Below are 16535 nucleotides of genomic sequence, written 5' to 3'. Positions count from 1 at the left end.
CTGTACAATAGCATGAATCAGCTGTGTGCATCTGTATGTCCCTCCTTTTTGAGCCTCCCTCCCACTCCCCAACCCACTCCTCTAGGTCATCAGAGACCACTACTTGTGCTACACAGCAGCTTCCCACTAGTTATCTGTTTTACATATGGTAGTGCATATATGTCAAAGCTACTCTCCCAATTCATCTACACAAAAGAGTCAGTCTCTGGGCTGATAGACTGTCTTAGTACTTATAACCCTAACCTTTTATAAGCATAGTGCATTCCACTGGTCTTGGAAAAGATTTGTTTTCTGCACTAGTTCATTTCATGGGTATGTTCATTTTATAAAGCTGTGAATCAAACCCCTGAAATATTAATGGTGTAAAACTCTATGTGTATTCATGATGGTTATATATAAGGGACTGTCAGATCCCAACCCCAATTATGTGTACTTACTGAAAACACATTCATAAATGAGTAGAACTCAAGATCATAAGTTCTATTAATTTTAATGCTCCCAAGATGAGTCAGAATTTTTAAAGAAAATGGTTCATTTGCTTAGATCCTTAGCTCTGGAAGTTGTTTTAAATTAGTAAAATTGGTTGTCTTGAAATGTTTAAACTGATGTAGAGTTTTCCTTTCACTTCTGAAGATTCTTCCCAGTGATTAAAGAGATTTTATATTTTAATATTAAATTAAAATTTTCCCTCAATAACTTTTAATATTTTTAACAGAATATGAATGCTTTGCCTAGCATTACTCAGTTCAAAATGATGTATAAACTATTATAGATTGAATTTCATTAGTCTTCTAATGTCTCTATGAGCTGCTGTTATTTCCTCTCTGCTTGAATCTAAAATATTATGTGACAATAAATATTTAAGAGGATGAATTTCACAGCAATTTTGGTTAATAGAATTCACCAAACTAAGAAAAAATATTGCAATAAATATATATTAAGATCCATTTCACCAAATCCCAGAATATTAAGCATTCACAAATGCCTCTAAAATTCAAATATTCTTATAGAATACAAATTTGTAAAATTTATCATCCAAGGAAACAGTGCAAACAAAAATGTGAGTTGGTCTAGAAACAAAGAAGTATCATAATCACTACTACTTTTTACTCAGTTAAATTCAGATAAATATGATTCTGTAAATACATATCAATTCTAAGTTACAGGGATTGTGATACAGCTTAACATGACACTTTCCTGGTCTCCTTTTACTCACTTAATAACTATTCATCCAGTAAATATGTATATCATGCATTCCCAATGTTCCAAGCACTGTGCGGGCCCTGAAAAGACAACTTTCCATGTCTAAAGTTGGCTGTGCAAGTCAACAGTAGCCACTAACCACTTGCAGCTATTGAGTACATGAAATGTGGCTTCTCTAAACAGAGACGTGCTGTGATGTATAAAATACACATCAGATTTAAAAGACTTTGTACTAAAAGTGGAAACTACCTCAGTGATCATTTTTATGTTGATTGCATGTTGAAATGATAATATTTTGGATGTACTGAGCAAAATAAAATATGCTATTAAAATTAATATCATGTATTTCTTCTCACTTTTTAGCATGAACACGAGAAAAATTTAAGTTATATATGTGGCTCTCATTGTATTAGATAATGCTGGTCTAAGGGAAACTGACAATAACATACCTCGGTTCAGTTCAGTTCAGTTGCTCAGTCGTGTCTGACTCTTTGCGACCCCCATGGACCACAGCACGCCAGGCCTCCCTGTCCATCACCAAACTCACGTCCATCGAGTCGGTGATGCCATCCAACCATCTCATCCTCTGTCGTCCCCTTCTCCTCCTACCTTCAATCTTTCCCAGCATCAGAGTCTTTTCAAATGAGTCAGCTCTTCACATGAGGCGGCCAAAGTATTGGAATTTCAGCTTCAATATCAGTCCTTCCGATGAACACTCAGGACTGATCTCCTTTAGGACGGACTGGTTGGACCTCCTTGCACAACATATCTATATCTATATAATTTTATTTTTTAAAAAGAGCATTCTGAATCTGATCAGAAGGCCATGACAAAGTATGTAGTGGGTTGAATAATGGCCACTCAAAGATATGAAGCCCTAATGGCTAGAACTTGTTTTTTTATTTGGAAAGAGGATCTTTACAGGTGTAATTAAATAAATGATCTGGAGTTGAGGAGAATCTGAGTGGGCCCTAAATGACATCATAAGCATCCTCCAGGAGAAAGGCCAAAGGAGGTAACACCTACAGAAGAGGGGAGACAATGTGAGTATGGAGGCAGCATCCACAGTGATGCAGACCCAAGTCAGGGAGCGCTCACAGCAACCAGAAGCTGGAAGAAGTGGGATCAGTTCTCCTCTAGAGCATCCGGAAGGGGTATGGCCCTGACCACAACTTGACTTCGGACTTCTGGTCTCCACAACTGGAAATGGATACTTTCTGTTATTTTAAGCCACCCAGTTTGTGCTCATTTTTTTTATTACAGCCCCCAGAAACTAATATAGAGCATAATGGTGGGAAGAGGTGGTTCATAACAGGTAACTAAGGAACTGCTACAAGTTCTGCCCATTTTGAGACAAGCACTGTGAGAATAAAGCCTATATTCTCTCCCAAAAATTCTCCTCAGAGTTCTTGCCATGAAAATTGAATACTGAGCTGGAAGACCCATTACCATTGGCATGTTCAGTATAATATTCCAAATTTTCGTGATTTCATATATATATATATATATATATATATATATGGTAGAAAGTGAAGAGGAACTAAAAAGCCTCTTGATGAAAGTGAAAGAGGAGAGTGAAAAAGTTGGCTTAAAGCTCATTATTCAGAAAACTAAAATCATGGTATCTGGTCCCATCAGTTCATGGCAAATAGATGGGGAAACAGTAGAAACAGTGTCAGAGTTCATTTTGGGGGGCTCCAAAATCACCACAGATGGTGATTGCAGCCATGAAATTAAAAGACACTTACTCCTTGGAAGGAAAGTTATGACCAACCTAGATAGCATATTGAAAAGCAGAGACATTACTTTGCCGACTAAGGTCCATCTAATCAAGGCTATGGTTTTTCCAGTAGTCATGTATGGATGTGAGAGTTGGACTATAAAGAAATCTGAGTGCCAAAGAATTGATGCTTTTGAACTGTGGTGTTGGAGAAGACTCTTGAGAGTCCCTTGGACTGCAAGGAGATCAGTCCTGGGTGTCCATTGGAAGAACTGATGTTAAAGCTGAAACTCCAATAGTTTGGCCACCTCATGGGAAGAGTTGACTCATTGGAAAAGACCCTGATGCTGGGAAGGATTGGGGGCAGGAGGAGGTGGCTGGATGGCATCACCGACTCGATGGACATGAGTTTGGGTGAACAGCAGGAGTTGGTGATGGACAGGGAGGCCTGGCGTGCTGCGGTTCATGGGGTCGCAGAGAGTCGGACACGACTGAGTGACTGAACTGAACTGAACTGAATATGTATATCTGGCCCCACTACTGCATGGCAAATAGAAGGGGAAAAGGTGGGAGCAGTGACAGATTTCCTCTTCTTGAGCTCCAAAATCACTGTGGACAGTGATTGCAGCTTGAAATCAGAAGACAACTGCTTCTTGGAAGGAAAGTGATGACAAATGCAGACAGTGTGTTGAAAAGCAGAGACATTACTCTGCCGGGAAAGGTCCATATAACCAAGGCTATGGGCATGTACAGTTGTGAGAACTGGATGGTAAAGAAGGCAGAACATCATAGAATTGATGCCTTTGGACTGTGATGCTGGAAAAGACTCCTGAAAGTCCCCGGGACAGCAAAGAGATCAAATCAATCTTAAGGGAGATCAACCCTAAATATTCACTGGGAGGACTGATGCTGAAGCTGAAGCGCCAGTATTTTGGTCATCTAATGTGAACACATGACTCATTGGAAAAGTCCCTGATGCTGGGAAAGATTGAGGGTAGAAGGAGAAGAGGGTGTCAGAGGATGAGACGGCTGGACGGCATCACCGATGCAATGAACATAAACCTGGGCAAATTCCAGGAGATGGTGAGGGACAGGGAGGCCTCGCACGCTGCAGTCCGTGCGGTTGTAGAGTGTAAAGTGTGCAAATATGCACACATAGTTATAAAATACATGCATATATGTGTACATGTATGTGTATGCATGACCCACAAGCAGATAAAATACCATATTAATTAATTAAGCAGTACAGACCAGAGCTAATGTTGGCTCACAGGAAGTGCTCAGGCTTGAATAAATATTAATAACAGATGAGCTTTAAGACAAGACTCTAAGTAGGAAAAGACTCTTCCCACCAAAGGAGTGTTCAATATCCTCTGCAATGCCATGGGGGGCAAAAAGGACATAAGCACACTAGCATGCTAATCCTGCAGAGAGAGTGCAGCATCAAAGGATAAGGATAATGGAAAAAAAATACAAACTTGAGGTGTTCTGGAAAGGACACAGAACTCTAGTGACCCTGAGAGCAATCTGCAGAGCACACACGGGAGGAGCAAAGCCTCACACAGAAATGAGCTGATAAAATCTCAGGACTTAATGGCCACACTTTGAATGAGTACAAGAGCAGGTAATGATATTCAGCTATAAAGGTCTGGAAGAAAGAAATGGGCATCACAATGTAAATCAGACCAACTGGAAAAAGAAAATAGAGAAGAATATCTGTACTGAAACAAAATATTCATTTAGCCATACTTGTTAGGGCTATCACCAGTTACCTTAGCAAGGAAGAGGAAAGAAGAACTCACTTAGCAATATTAGAACTCACTTGTGTACTCAATTGCACATATTTATCAGCATGGATGCAAATATTTTCAACAAGCAATGGTTATTGTTAAAGAGAAGTATGTGAATTGCAGGGATCCTGATTCTTTCTCTCTAGTTATGTAACGTATTATATATTTATACATAGTTGACCAAACACATAGGCAGTGACTGGTGAGGGAGAACCAAACCATAAGACCATAAATAGCCATGTCCAAAAATGTCCAAAGCTTTATGGCATAACTGATAATTAATGGGAAAAAAGCATACGTAGGATATCAACAAAATGTGAAACCAAATTACATTACAATTTGTCAGTTGTCAAAGGATATATACATTTACCTAAGTCACATTTTATCCACTTATGTGTCAGAATTACACTTCTCGAATCTGAATTACATCAATTAATACCATCCCTTCACCTCTCTGTAACACTGCTTCCCAATAGTCAAGAGGCATTCAGAGAATAGGGAACGAGGACACCATTGTTGAGGGACTTTATATTTAAAAACCTACAAGAGTGCATAAAGACACAGAGACACATTTAATGGGACAGCATAAAATAGTAGCTGGTCACTTACCCCTGAAATCTTCATGGAACAGATCCATTTTGAAAGAAAAGGAAAAGGCTTTGATATAAACTAATAGCAGGCTTGTATAAGAGAGAGAGAAAATATCTTTTTAAAAGATGTGAGAAGATGAAAAGCAGAGAGTCAACCTTCCCAAGACAGAAGTCTGAATCAGAGTTGAGCCGCCTTTCCCTAAACTGACTTGAGCTTATTAACGTCTTGAATCTGAACACTGGCACTTGGAAATTTCAGAATAGCTCATCAATTTTTAGTACTTTTGCTTGAGGCCAGCAATGGAACAAGAACAAAAATAGAGCAGGTGTGCTTGCTTTTTATATATGTTTCCACGAATTGAAAGTGAACCCAGAATGAAAAACTACTTACCTGAATCATTTCCTATGTCAGAACCACCACCTCGTATTTACATTTCTCAAAGTATTTACATACTCATCCTAGTGTGTTGGGAAAGACGTATGCATGCGATCTAAGAACCTGTGCTCAATATTGAAACTGTGCTGTTATTAAGGAAAGCTGGAGTTGCTAAAGTTCATGTTACTTTTAAAAATATTTTTAAATGTTATCAAAATAATCATTCATATAACTTAAAATATGACAAAATGTACCTGGGGAATTTTAATTTGAATATTACTTTATTAACTTTTTCATGCAAACATTATTTTTATCTTTTAGTTGGGTTTATGAAAGTTATACCTGAGACATAGTTGAAAGAATCAAATGACACTATTAATGGAGGGGAGTTGCTTATGAAAAATACCAGTTTCTTGGGCCCTTCTATCCTGATTTTTCCCCTTTTGAAGATAACAACTTGCTTCTCTTTTAGGCAATTATTTTACAATTTGCCTCCATATCTCTAAATAATGTATCATTTTTAATCTTCCTTTTTAAATTTCCTCCTATGGAAGATTTAACACCTTTTCCTACTCCTGCCACACACTCAGACATTTGTCCCTTTGCTCCCTACGTGTGTGTGTGTGTGCTAAGTTGCTTCGGTCGTGCCTGACTCTGTGTGACCCTATGGACTGTAGCCTGACAAGCTCCTCTGCCCATGGAGCTTCTCCAGGCAAAAATACTGGAGTGGGTTGACATCCCTTCATCCAGGGGATCTTTCTGACCCAGGGATCAAACCCACATCTCTTATGTCTCCTGCATTAGCAGGCGGGTTCTTTACCACTAGTGCCACCTGGGAAGCCCTTGCTTATTACTAATGCAGATAAATGGGGAAGATCAATAATCACGTGTTTTGATATTATGACTATATAAGTAACATCCACAGATGTGGTATGAAGTGAACTGCACTGTTTCTCTGCTATGATATTGTTCTCTCTGGAGCTAATAATTATATTACTTGTCATCAGTTATTTAACATTCTATATATTCATCACTAATTCAAGCCCGAACTCTTTGTCGGTTTTCTAATTCTCCTATCAAGATATACAGAGCAAGTTTCTATCAGTTTCCTTCTTCTGAAGAAGTCTCCCTTTGAGCCTCTGATCTGTTCTAATCCATGACATATCCTCACTCCCAGGAAACCAAAGATACTCCTAGAATTAACAGTAGATTGTTCTGGGGTGGAACTGCATAGAAGGTGGAAGAACTGGTGTCTTCCCCCTGCCTGAATGCACATGCTAAATGGCCATGTAAGATGGACACGTCGATGTTATTGGTAGATGGTTCACCCAAACCAGCTAAGTTTCTGGGAAGCACATGGGCAAGGCCCACCCTGACTTACTACAGGCAGTGAAGAATAAATTATTGCTTCTGATCCCATCCAAGCCTAAACTCATAGCCCAGTGTCTAGTCACCCTGTTTGGCTTATGCCTAACCACAAATGGAATCTTATCACCAAGAAAAAGTGGATAAGAGACCATCAGTTTCTTCTCTCTATTGGTGCTCTTTTCATTGGTGCTCCAGTGATGCTTGGCATAGGGGACAACTGACTCCCGCACGCTAAAGTCTCAGGATGCTGGAGCCAAGAGGCAGAAAGAAAGGATGTAAAACTATGAATGTGGGAGTAACTTAGAAACTTAAATACATAGTTTGGAATGGAAAGTATAATGGAAAATAAAAGTTAAAGAAAAAACCTGTAGCCCAAACTGAGGGAAAATTTACATGAATAAACTATCATTTTAAGTAATATTTTTAAAGTGGTAAATTAAAAGATTAAACTTTCCATAAAGGTTTTTGAATAAAATAATAATAGAATTAGTTGTTCAGAAGATACAGAATCCTGACGTTTCAATACATAACTGCTAAACTGCTGAGGTTACACCAAGAAGTACGTTAGTGCAAAGAAAGGGGCTTTGAATCCTAGCTACAATATGTGAACTTGGGGCATGTTTTAACTCCCCTGAGCCTCTCCATTCTTCAAAATGGAGAAAAGATTATTTACTTTATGATTGTTGTGAGCATTAAGAATACACTGACGGTATGCCAGGTCTACACATTTCATAAACATATACAATATAATTGTACCATTCACAAAAATACAGTAGTAAGAAATGGGGAATATAAATACATAGATGGATTTGCTTGAATTTGCTCAAAGAAACCCTAGGAGAATAAATATGTAGGAAATAGTATAGTTTCTTAGCCCAGGGAGAAGAGAGAAAAAAAGGATGAAAGGGAGACTATAGGAGTGAGATTTTTCACTATACCTCTTTATTTGTTCCGATTGGTTTCCAGTAAACTTAAAATCTACTCTCTATCCATCAGGGCTAGATGTTTTGCATGATACTCAGTCATTTCTTACATTTTTGATAACAAATAATCCCTCTTACAGATTCAGCTCCACAACCATGATTTCATTTTCTGTGACCTTCTGTAACTGCCAGTTAGCAACAAAAGCAAAATGTAGTTCTACCTGTTAGTATCAGACTTTCAACTACCCAGTGAAAACCGGCTCTGTGTTCTTGTGTCACAACTGCAGCCATAAGCAAATCACAGATGCACTGATTTTCAGGATCTATAAAATTCACTACTGTTTCAGATTCTACCTGCTTTTTTTTTTTAATTCTAAGGGAAATACATTTGGCAAACTGGATTTCTTTGGTAATAACAAATGATCTACCTCAGAAATGTTCAGCCAAATAAACAATTATTTACTACAGTATCTAATATTAATTTCAATCTCTGCTAATGTCAATTATTCTACAACCTTGCTGAGAAATGCTCATGTTGAGAATTAAAAAAATACAGTGTAGAAAATGAGATAATAATGCTTTAATATTTAAAAGTAGGAGAACAAATATTTTCTCACATATGGTTTGTTTTTCCTGGGTGAGTAGAGGAAGAAATATAGGTGAGGAGACTTAGTTTGTATTCTGTCTTGGTGTTAAAATTTTCTGCTCAAGGAATCTACAGAAAAATTATTACTTGTGTAAGTTCTTTATATTCAAAACTTGACACATTACAAGGTTTGCCAATGGCACTGTTCATACAGACCCCAAATTCTTCTGCTTTCTTTTCTCTCTTGGGGGAAAACTTTCTTTAAAAAGAACTGAGGCTCAGTTGAACTACATAACTCTCCTTTTTTTTTTTTCAGCTCTGATAATTCAGGAAATGAAAATGTAAGCTATTCATACTTAAAATGAAGATGTACTATAATTGGAGAACCAGGAAAAACATTAACCTAGTTAAAACACGTGTCTTTTATTAGGGGAGGAGCAAGAGTGAAAAAATAGTTATGTTTTTAATATTTCTGGCTTTATTTCATAGAGGCTGATACCAAAATTTGATGATTTTAGAATATGCCAATTTAGAGAAGGAAACAGAGATTCAACACTCTTAGGGATTTTTCTGTAGGATCTATAATTCCAAGTATACCGTTTCCTGCCTAGTAGCAGGACAAAATGCAGCTTGTCTAAAGTGACAGGTCTAAGCTATAAAGAGTCAATCCTGAAATTCAGGCTTTTCAATTTCAGTTGAAATTCATTAAGCTAAAGGTACATATGACCTAGAAACTGTTTTCACATCTGTAAGCATATCAGTCTTTTCCTTTATGAAAAGACAACCTCTTTCTTCTATTGCACTTGTAAAATTTCCCTTAGGATGGAAAATAGAATACCAATTGATGTTTTAATTGGAATTTTGAACAAAAATTCATCAGCCTTGAGTATGTGGGACTTTAAAGGTACAAATGCATTTTTTGAGTTCCTCACTTATAGTTCTCATTCACATTTTGTCTAGGTGAGAGTTGTTTGTACACTCGTCTTATCCCCATATCAACTATCTTGTGTCCACTTCAGAGCATTGCAGTGTTTCCCTGCCTTGAATATTCTTTCCTGGGTCAGCACCTCCCAGCTTCCATATCACTCAGGTTTCAATTCAAAGAGAGGCCTTCAGTTCATACCACCTTACTCTATATTGTCTTCAAATTCTTATTTATGCACTTGTTTATGTGTTGATTTCTGTTTCTTTCCAACTATAATCTTAGTTCATCAAAACCAGGGTATCTATCTTGTCTACCACTACTGCTTGTGCTTAAAATAGAACCTGGTCCAATATAGACTTATAAATGATTGTAAACTCCTTAACAACAAGAATATAGTTTTCATTCAGCCCTCAGAAATGATATAGATATAGTAGCCCACCTGGTAAAGAATCTGCCTGCAATGGGGGAGACTTCTGGGTTCAATCCCTGGGTTGGGAAGAATCCCTGGGTTGGGAAGAATCCCAAGTATTCTTGCCTGGAGAATCCCCATGGTCAGAGGAGCCTACAGAGGAACCTGGTGGACTACAGTTCATGGGGCTGCAAAGAGCTGGACATGACTGAGTGACTAACCACAACACAGTAACTAACTAAGTTGCAAAGGATTATACCACTATCCCTAAACGTGAAAAAAAAAAAAGAAAGAAAGAAACCACTCACTCAAATCAAGTTTAAAACCAAAAGAAATATTTAGAAACACACTAGATCCTCAGGTCTAGATTCAAAGTAAATGAAAAAGACTAAAAAATTTTTTTGAAAATTTGTGACCTTCTTTTGCTAATTGAATATCATAAAATCTGATTTCAAGTCCATAATAAACTGTGCAATTGAACCATAAGTCATCAAAGTCTGAATCCATACTTGGTAAGTATATGGGAAGGAGGATATTGTAACTCCTTCACAATACTATGATGATTCAGTTTAATAATATGACTACTATTACTGACAGTGTTAGTTGCTCAGTCGTGTCCGACTGTTTGTGACCCCGTGAACTGTAGCCCGCCAGGCTCCTCTGTCCTTGAAATTCTCCAGGCAAGAATACCGAAGTAGGCAGTCATTCCTTTCTCCAGAGGATCTTCCCAACCCAGGAATTAAAGCCGGGTCTCCTGCATTGAAAGCATATTCTTTTCCATTTGAGCCACCAGAGAAGCCTGTTGTTACTAATTTAACAGAAAGAATTAAGGTATATTTAAGAAGACTTTTGTACCAAAATGTGTCTTCAAAAATGGGGGAAAATATTATATTGTCAGGAAAAGAGACCAAGATAAAATAAAAGAAATATTTATAGAAGAATCTGACTAAAATCACTCTTTCACCTGTTTAGTTATATTAGGCATATAAGTAAGTCTAATAGGTATAAAACAGCTGTTTTGCAGGTTAAAAGAGTTTAAAATCAATAATTACTTGTGGTTAAACTTTCCACATACTCAAGATTTCCTAAGTACAAGACATTATGATGGTAACTGGCAAATTATATCATTTAATGCTCCCAACAAACTTATGAGGATTATCCCTATTTTACAGTTGAAGAGGCTTAGAGAAACTAACCAAACTCTCCACTATCAAAGAGGTAGCCAGTGTCAAAGCAAGGAAAGATTCAAATCTGAATCTCTCAATCTCCACAGCCCATTCTGTTTCTATATTACTTACATTCTATAAGCATGTGTTTTGTGTTTGTTTTTACTAAGCATAGTTTAAATAATATTATACTAGTTTCAGGTGTACAAAACAGTAATTTATAGTCTATCCTTCTCATATTTTGTGCCTACTCATCTCCCCTCCAGTAACCCAATCATCTCCCCTCCAGTAACCACTAGATTGTTCCCTGTATCTATGGGTCTGTTTCTGTCTTATTATATTTGTATGCTTGTTTTACTTTTTAGATTCCACATATAAGTGAAAACACAACCTTTACCTTTTTCTGAACTATTACACTAAGCATAATACCCTCCAGGTCCATCCATGTTCTCACAAATGGCAAAAATCTCATCCTTTTTTATGGTTGAGTAACATGCCACTATTTACCATGGAATATCATCCATTCACCTTCTTTATCCATGAATCTGTTCATTAATGCTTAGGTTGCTTCCATGTCTTGGCTGTGGTAAATAATGCTGCCATGAATATTAACATGCATGTATCTTTTCAAATTTGCTTTTGTTTTCTCCAGATACCTACCCAGGAGTGGCATTGCTGGGTTGTATGGTAGTTTTATTTTTGACTTTTTGAGGAATTTCCACACTGTTTTCCATAGTGGCTATACTAATTTAAACTGTATACAAATACCCTTTTCATCCACATCCTCTACAATGTTTGTTAAGAAATCTTTTTGAGAATAGCCATTCTGACTGTTATGAGGTGATATCTCATTGTGGTTTTGATGGGCATTTCCCTATGGCTAGTAATGTTGAACACTTTTTAATGGCCCTGTTGGCCATCTGTATATGTTCTGTGGGAAAAGGTCTTCCTTGAGAAAAAAATAAACCTGGAAGTCTCATGACCCCTAACTTCAGTGAATACTACAAAGCTACATTAATCTAAACATCATGGTACTGGAACAGAGAGAGATACATTGATCAATGGAACAAAACAGACAGCCTAGAAAAGAAACCTTCATATGCTCAATTAACCTACGACAAGTTCAGTTCAGTCACTCAGATGTGGCCAACTGTTTGCAACCCCATGGACTGCAACATGCCAGGATTCCCTGTTCATCACCAACTCTTGGAGCTTACTCACTCATTTCCATCAAGTTGCTGATGCCATCCAATCATCTTATCCTCTGTCATCCCCTTCTCCTCCTGCCTTCAGTCTTTCCCAGCATCAGGGTCTTTCCCAGTGAGTCAGTTCTTCGCATCAGGTAGCTCAAGTATTAGAGCTTCAGCTTCAACATCAGTCCTTCCAATGAATATTCAGGACTGATTTCCTTTAGGATGGACTGGTTGGATCTCCTTGAAGTCCAGGGGACTCTCAAGAGTCTTCTCCAACACCAAAGTTCAAAAGCATCAATTCTTTGGCACTCAGAATTCTTTATGGTCCAACTCTCATATCCACACATGACTACTGGAAAAACCATAGCTTTGACTACACACACTATTGTTGGCAAAGTAATGTCTCTGCTTTTTAATATGCTGTCTAGGTTGGTCATAGTTTTTCATCCAAGGAGCAACTGTCTTTTAATTTCATTAAAAGCATCTTTTAATTTTATAACACAGGAGGCAAGAATATGTAACAGGAAAAGACAGTCTCTTTAATAAAAGTGGTGCTGGTAAAATTGGACAGTTACTTATAAAAAACAAAATCATAACATTTTCTTACACCATATACACAAATAAACTCAAAATAGATTACATACCCAAATGTAAGATCTAAAACCATAAAACTCCTAAAGAAATCATAGCCAGTATGTGTATTGATATTTGTCTTAGAGTATTTTTTTAAATCTGTCTCCCCAGGCAAGGGGAACAAAAACAAAAATAAACAAATGGAACTGAATCAAGCTTAAACCTTTTGCACAGTGAAGGAAATCTTCAGCAAAACAAAATGGCAACCTACAGAATGGGAGAATATATTTGCAAAGTATATGTCGAATAAGGGTAACTATCCAAAACATTTTAAAACTCGAACAACTCAATATCCAAAACAAACAATCCAATTTTTAAAATAGGCAAAGGACCTGTAAGCATCTGTTTTTTTAACTTTACCAACATCTTTGCCTAAAAGTTCCTACAGTCATTACTGGCTAGATCTCCAAGGCTGGATACTTAAAATTCAGCCTTATAATCAATTCTTTTTATACTGCCATTAACAAATAAAATAAGAAAAAGGAATTGCCCCTTGAGATACACCAGGATGGTAGCCAAGTCATTTCTCAGACCAATATTTATGTTCCTATGAGGCCAAGGGCAAGCTTTGTTTTCATCTTTAAAAGTTTATTTTTCTGCTATTAATTTGGAGGATACATGGAAACCAAGCTTACAGGCTAAGTGAAATTGTGAAAAGAAAGATATGATTAGAAATAATGTACTTGGATTCACATGAATCATTTGGTCTCTGGGACGAATGTACAGTAAATTGAGCTCAGTCCAGAGAAAATGTAGATAAAATGAGTTTAGGAGCAAATAATAAGATGTGAAAATACATATTATATGGCACAATGCTTCAGGTTAATAGGTAGGAAGTTGTTTTAAGAATTAAAGCAGAAAAGTTCTCATTGAATCCACTAGTCTGTACGACAGACATGGCAAAACAAACAGATATGATAGATAAGGTGATGGCTGTTGCTGGAGGCTGACTGGTCAAATACAAAACAGTAATGATATTGACAGTTTTTTGATATGGTGAAGGGAATTACAAATGTCATGCAGTAGGGACTTGGCTACTGTCACATTATCATTTTCAAACATTTTCACAAAATAAGGGCCATCTAAGTCTATGCCCCGACCAGTAATGCTGAAGAAGCTGAAGTTGAACAGTTCTATGAAGACCTATAAGACCTTCTAGAACTAACACCTAAAAAAGATGTCCTTTTCATTATAGGGGACTGGAATGCAAAAGTAGGACATCAAGAATCACCTGGAGTAACAGGAAAATTTGGCCTTGGAGTACAGAATGAAGCAGGGCAAAGGTTAATAGAGTTTTCCCAAGAGAATGCACTGGTTATAGCAAACACCCTCTTCCAACAACACAAGAGAAGATTCTACACATGGACATCACCAGATGGTCAACATCAAAATCAGACTGATTATATTCTTTGCACTCAAAGATGGAGAAGTTCTATACAGTCAGAAAAACAAGACTGGGAGCAGACTGTGCCTCAGACCATGAACTCCTTATTGCCAAATTCAGACTTCCATTGAAGAAAGTAGGGAAAATCATTAGACCATTCAGGTATGACATAAATCAAATCCCTTACGATTATACAGTGGAAGTGACAAATAGATTTAAGGGACTAGATCTGATTGACAGAGTGCCTCATGAACTATGGACGGAGGTTCATGACATTGTACAGGAGACAGGGATCAAGACCATCCCCAAGAAAATGAAATGCAAAAAAGCAAAATGGCTGCCTGAGGAGGCCTTACATATAGCTGTGAAAAGAAAAGAAGTGAAAAGCAAAGGAGAAAAGGAAAGGTATACCCATTTGAATACAGAGTTCCAAAGATTACCAAGGAGAGATAAGAAAGCCTTCCTCAATGATCAATGCAAAGAAATAGAGGAAAACAATAGAATGGGAAAGACTAGAGATCTCTTCAAGAAAACTAGAGATACCAAGGGAACATTTCATGCAAAGATGGGTACAATAAAGGACAGAAATGGTATATACCTAACATAAGCAGAAGATATTAAGAAGAGGTGGCAAGAATACACAAAAGAACTATACAAAGATAATTTTCACAACCCAGATAATCATGTTGGTGTGATCACTCACCTAGAGCCAGACATCCTGGAATGTAAAGCCAAGAGGGCCTTAGGAATCATCACTATGAACAAAGCTAGTGGAGGTGATGGAATTCCAGTTGAGCTATTTCAAATCCCAAAAGATAATGCTGTTCAAGTGCTGCACTCAATATGCCAGCAAATTTGGAAAACTCAGCACTGACCATAGGACTGGAAAAGGTCAGTTTTCATTCCAATCCCAAAGAAAGGCAATGTCAAAGAATACTCAAACTATCGCACAATTGCACTCATCTCACACGCTAGCAAAGTAATGCTTAAAATTCTCCAAGCCAGGCTTCAACAATACGTGAATTGTGAACTTCCAGATGTTCAAGCTGGTTTTAGAAAAGGCAGAGGAACCAGAGATCAAATTGCCAACATCCACTAGATCATGGAAAAAGCAAGAGAGTTCCAGAAAAACATCTATTTCTGCTTTATAGACTATGTCAAAGCCTTTGACTGTGTGGATCACAACAACCTGTGAAAAGTTCTGAAAGAGATGGGAATACCAGACCACTTGACCTGCCTCCTGAGAAACCTGTATGCAAGTCAAGAAGCAACAGTCCTAACTGGACAGGGAACAACAGACTGATTACAAATAGGAAAAGGAGCACGTCAAGGCTGTCTATTGTCACTCTTTTCATTTAACTTATATTCAGAGTACATCATGAGAAACACTGGGCTGGAGGAAGCATAAGCTGGAATCAAGATTGCTAGGAGAAATAACAATAACCTCAGATATGCAGATGACACCACCCTTATGACAGAAAGTGTAGAACTAAAGAGCCTCTTGAGGAAAGTGAAAGAGGAAAGTGAAAAAGCTGGCTTAAAGCTCAACATTCAGAAAACTAAGATCATGGCATCTGATCCCATCACTTCATGGCAAATAAATGGGGAAACAATGGAAACAGTGGTAGACTTTATTGTTTTGGGCTCCAAAATCACTGCAGATGGTGAATGCAGCCATGAAATTAAAGGACACTTATTCCTTGGAAGAAAAACTATGACTAACCTAGACAGCATATTAAAAAGCCAGAGACATTACTTTGCCAACAAAGGTCCGTCTAGTCAAGGCTATCGTTTTTCTAGGAGTCATGTATGGATGTGAAAGTTGCATATAAAGAAAGCTGAGTGCCAAAGAATTGATGCTTTTGAACTGTGGTGTTGAAGAAGACTCTCGAGAGTCCCCTGGACTGCAAGGAGATCCAACCAGTCCATCCTAAAGGAAATCAGTCCTGAATATTCATTGGAAGGACTGATGTTGAAGCTGAAACTTCAATACTTTGGTCATCTGATGCAAAGAACTGACTCATTTGAAAAGACACTGATGCTGGGAATGATTGAAAGCAGGAAGAGAAGGGGACGACAGAGGATGAGATTGTTGGATGGCATCACCAACTCAATGGACATGAGTTTGAGTAGGCTCTGGGAGTTGGTGATGGACAGGGAGGCCTGGCGTGCTCCAGTCCGCTGGGTTGCAAAGAGTCAGACACGACTGAGCGACTGAACTGAACTGAACTGAAGGGATGAGTGGGTAAGACAAGACATATCTGAATCT

The sequence above is a fragment of the Oryx dammah genome, unplaced genomic scaffold (assembly GCF_014754425.2).
Source record: "Oryx dammah isolate SB20612 unplaced genomic scaffold, SCBI_Odam_1.1 HiC_scaffold_9, whole genome shotgun sequence".
In the NCBI taxonomy this organism is placed as follows: Eukaryota; Metazoa; Chordata; class Mammalia; order Artiodactyla; family Bovidae; genus Oryx; species Oryx dammah.
Note: the sequence above shows the minus strand (reverse complement) of the source record.